Raw genomic sequence first — 5,114 nt, 5'->3', positions numbered from 1 at the left:
TTACATGGTCACTGCCCATGTCATTGCATAGTGCAGAAAATACACGAGAGTTCAGGGGCCTTGCTTTAACAAAGTTAACCATTTTCACTGTAGTGTCCAAAATGTCTTTCAAGCTGTCAGGCATTCCCTTTGCAGCAAGAGCCTCTCGGTGGATACTGCAGRGWACCCAAGTGGCGTCAGGAGCAAATGCTTGCATGCGCGTTACCACTCCACTATGTCTCCCTGTCATGGCTTTTGTGCCGTCAGTCCACTACCCACATGGTGGTCCTCTGTAGCTCAGTTGGTAGAGCATGGTGCATGCTACTTTAAAATGGAGATAGCCTCAATGGCGGTGCCCGTGCTGTCATAAATGCCATAATGGCACAGATACAAAGATGAGACCACTATATATCTCTATGGTGTCTAATGATGCACAGGTTGGCTTAAAACCCTCAGTCCCATGCGCTAGTGTGTAGCCTAAGCTTAGGGCCTAACTGTACACTCGCCAAATAAACACCAATTGCCTAATACTTGGGCAGAAAAGGTTAAGGTCGATCCACTGAGGCAAAAAGGACAATGTTGGCGTTTAATTCAATAAGAGAAAAGCTGCAAAATCGAGAATTTCAAATATATAGAAGGGAGGGCTGGGAAATATTTGGTGAAGTGGCAAAAGAGGGTGAAAAGCAGTGCCGGCCGGCTATGTTATGTGTGATGATTGTGAGGCGCTATACAAATTTGACAGTCACAAGACGGGACTTCAAAATGGCACATCAAGGGAACTGTAGGCTACTGTTCAAATGGGTTCAATAGAAGTAACTGAAGTCTGGACACTGACTGTAGCCTAATATAATATTAACTCCTGCACAATTAAGCATTTCTTGCAGTAAAATTATACACCAAATGTACATTTGACTATGGAGTGAAGAAATATGATTTATTTATTTCAGTGTCTTGAGAGAATGAATGCACGCTTAGGTACCGTCTGTAAAGGTGCTATCTTTATCAGCATCATAAAAGCGGATAGTATTTTTCAACCACAAAATATGCATCCAAGCCATACTGACATTTGATCAGAAACATGTTGGGTAGTTTTCACAGCTTTTAATTCCTGAAAACTGTCAAACGGATGTCATTTGAACATTTTCGCACAGACAATCTTACTTCATTTTCTCCCTGGTCCGTANTTACATGGTCACTGCCCATGTCATTGCATAGTGCAGAAAATACACGAGAGTTCAGGGGCCTTGCTTTAACAAAGTTAACCATTTTCACTGTAGTGTCCAAAATGTCTTTCAAGCTGTCAGGCATTCCCTTTGCAGCAAGAGCCTCTCGGTGGATACTGCAGRGWACCCAAGTGGCGTCAGGAGCAAATGCTTGCATGCGCGTTACCACTCCACTATGTCTCCCTGTCATGGCTTTTGTGCCGTCAGTCCACTACCCACATGGTGGTCCTCTGTAGCTCAGTTGGTAGAGCATGGTGCATGCTACTTTAAAATGGAGATAGCCTCAATGGCGGTGCCCGTGCTGTCATAAATGCCATAATGGCACAGATACAAAGATGAGACCACTATATATCTCTATGGTGTCTAATGATGCACAGGTTGGCTTAAAACCCTCAGTCCCATGCGCTAGTGTGTAGCCTAAGCTTAGGGCCTAACTGTACACTCGCCAAATAAACACCAATTGCCTAATACTTGGGCAGAAAAGGTTAAGGTCGATCCACTGAGGCAAAAAGGACAATGTTGGCGTTTAATTCAATAAGAGAAAAGCTGCAAAATCGAGAATTTCAAATATATAGAAGGGAGGGCTGGGAAATATTTGGTGAAGTGGCAAAAGAGGGTGAAAAGCAGTGCCGGCCGGCTATGTTATGTGTGATGATTGTGAGGCGCTATACAAATTTGACAGTCACAAGACGGGACTTCAAAATGGCACATCAAGGGAACTGTAGGCTACTGTTCAAATGGGTTCAATAGAAGTAACTGAAGTCTGGACACTGACTGTAGCCTAATATAATATTAACTCCTGCACAATTAAGCATTTCTTGCAGTAAAATTATACACCAAATGTACATTTGACTATGGAGTGAAGAAATATGATTTATTTATTTCAGTGTCTTGAGAGAATGAATGCACGCTTAGGTACCGTCTGTAAAGGTGCTATCTTTATCAGCATCATAAAAGCGGATAGTATTTCAACCACAAAATATGCATCCAAGCCATACTGACATTTGATCAGAAACATGTTGGGTAGTTTTCACAGCTTTTAATTCCTGAAAACTGTCAAACGGATGTCATTTGAAAATCTTCGCACAGACAATCTTACTTCATTTTCTCCCTGGTCCGTAAACATCTTTGGTTTTGCGTGAGAGAAGAGACGAAAGAGAACTTTAGGTGAGCACGGGTTTATTTAGTATTCTAGGGCAACAAGTAATGATAGAAGAGAAGTATCTAAATATAGACAAGTTGACTAATTATAAGCCTATCTAAAAAGGTACATTTATCACATATAGTCTGCCCGTTGCAGAAGGGTTATTAGCAATTGCGGGCGGGTGCAGGTGAACAAACGGCTGACCCACGCATCACTAATGGTGTCAATTGTTTGGGTTGTGACCATTTCAGTTTGGACAATTTTGACTTATTTTGGCCTTTAATAAAGAATCCCCATAGCTAACATATGGAGGGCGATCTTTCATTTGGACAGATGTACATCCCAGCAAACATACTGTATATTTCTGTCCCAAAACCYTACTTTACATATTTGTTGATATATTAGATTAGGTAGTGACACTTCTTAAAAATACATGAAGATTTACCAACTTGCMCACTGATTTTCTCCAAAYTCGTTGCAGACAGACTACTCACCATGTGGCCACGTAGAGGGGTGCAATCCCATCACCTGGTGATATTTGTAGAGCTCAAGGCACATTCAATCTACAGGCTTTTAGTGTGTGTATTTCGGTAGTGAGATCAGTATCTTTTCTACCGAAAACTAAACTAATAATTAGATCAGTATCGTTCAATAAAACAAGTCAAGATGTTCAACTGAAATAAAAATTACTAAAATCATTCATTGCTTTATTTTCAAAACATGGAGTTTAGGAGACATGGTTTGGAATAGCCACCTGTCAATAGAAATAGMGTATAAACAATGACTTTGTATTATATTAATTAACAATATGTTTGTTATTGTCTTAGATTGAATTAGAACATATCATGATGTAAAAAAGTTCCTAAGTTTGGAGACGTAACAGTTTTTTTTGGGGGTGGGACTGCAATTTGCACCACTTCTGTAGAATCACCCATATACATCTCGGACCTATCTAGAACACAAATACTTAATTGTACATTGTAGTTTAGCAGACTTACAAAAGTGAGTGCATACACTTTTCATACTGGTCCCCCATGGGAATCGAACCCACAACCCTGGAGTTACAAGCGTCATTGCCCTAACCAACTGAGCCACACAGGATCCTTCTGTCTCCCTCTGAGCAACTGCCGGCCTCCTGACTTCTCCAATCCAGACTCATCACTTCTGACCATTCTTATTAACCTACAGTATCAATCAAACTTGATATGGTCTGTCTGTGCCTTCTGAACATATAGATTGTGTCCACTTATCCAATTGACTGGATGGCTCACTGCTGCTCAGTCCTCTTTGATGCTCAGTTAAAAGGACGGCGTGGATTGGTTCACGAAGCTCATCTTGGGGATAGATCTTGACTCTTGTGAGAGGCCAATCAAGGAGCTACAGATATCAGGAACCGAGAAAAGAGAGAGATTGCAATTGTATTTTGGTCTCCTTTGAAAACATCAATGTTTACAATATGTCTACAGGCACTGGACTCATGCTCAACAGTGCCTTGCATGGGCAGAGAGAGAGAGAGAGAGAGAGAGATAATGACCAATCATTGCAGGACTCACCAGTGCAGTGGGCTGTGGCTCCTTGCGGAAATAGGCGTAGCAGGCCTCTGGGCTACAGTGAGTTACTGACCAAGAGAGAAAAAACACCAGGCCGGCCAATATCACCACGATAACAGTCACTGTAGTGGGCTTCAGCCAGGTAGGTCCAGGACCTTTGAACACAGTGACAATATTTGTCTTACTGTTATTAAGGTGAAGTATACAGCCTTAATGTAGCACGACAGCGCAATACAGTGCATTTGGAAAGAAATCAGGCCCCTTGAATTTTATCACATTTTGTTACGTTACAGCCTTATTCTAAAATGGATTAAAAACATTTTCCATCAATTTACACACAATACCCCATAATGACAAAGAAAAAACAGCTTTACAGAAATCTTTGCAAAGTTATGGGGGGGCGGGAAATCACATTTACATAAGTATTCAGACCCTTTACTCAGTCCTTTGTTGAAGAACCTTTAGCAGCAATTACAGCCTCGAGTCGTCTTGGGTATGATGCTACAAGCTTGGCACACCTGTATTTGGGGAGTCTCCCATTATTTTCTGCAGATCCTTTCAAGCTCTGGCAGGTTGGATGGGGAGTGTTGCTACACAGCTATGTTCAGGTCTCTCCAGAGATGTTAGATCGGGTTCAAGTCTGGGCTCTCGCTGGGCCACTCAGACATTCAGAGACTTGTCCAGAAGCCACGCATGTGTTGACTTGGCTGTGTGCTTAGGGTCATTGTCCTGATGGAAGGTGAACCTTTGCCCCAGTCTGAGGTCCTGAGCGCTCTGGAGCAGGTTTCAATCAAGGATCTCTCTGTACTTTGCTCCGTTCATCTTTCCCCCAATCCTGACTAGTCTCCCAGTCCCTCCCACAGCAGGATGCTGCCACCACCAGGTTTCCTCCAGATGTGATGCTTGGCATTCAGGCCCAAGAGTTCCATCTTGGTTTCATCAGACTGGAGAATTTTGTTTCTCATGGTCTGAGAGTCCTTTAGGTGCTTTTTGGAAAACTCCAAGCGGGCTATCATGTGCCTTTTACTGAGGAGTGGCTTCCGTCTGGCCGCTATACCATAAAGGCCTGTGTGGTGGAGTGCTGCAGAGATGGTTGTCCTTCTGGAAGGTTCTCCCATCTCCACAGAGGAACTCTGTCAGAGTGACCATCAGGTTCTTGGCCAAACTCTGCAGCTGAGTTTGGCCAGGCGGCCAGCTCTAGGAAGAGTCTTGGTGGTT

General features: G+C 42.8%; 1 long non-coding RNA gene across 1 annotated transcript; it reads right to left on the bottom strand.

Moving 5' to 3' along the window:
- Positions 1 to 3,036: 3,036 nt before the first annotated feature.
- On the bottom strand, positions 3,037 to 5,005 carry LOC112079954 (uncharacterized). Its single transcript, XR_002896090.2, has 2 exons — positions 3,900 to 5,005; positions 3,037 to 3,723 (listed from the first exon to the last, which is right to left on the bottom strand). It is a non-coding gene; the product is annotated as an uncharacterized lncRNA (long non-coding RNA).
- Positions 5,006 to 5,114: the final 109 nt, after the last annotated feature.

The sequence above is a fragment of the Salvelinus sp. IW2-2015 genome, unplaced genomic scaffold, assembly GCF_002910315.2.
Source record: "Salvelinus sp. IW2-2015 unplaced genomic scaffold, ASM291031v2 Un_scaffold10492, whole genome shotgun sequence".
Taxonomy (NCBI): domain Eukaryota; kingdom Metazoa; phylum Chordata; class Actinopteri; order Salmoniformes; family Salmonidae; genus Salvelinus; species Salvelinus sp. IW2-2015.
This window is presented reverse-complemented; position numbering and strand designations above follow the sequence as displayed.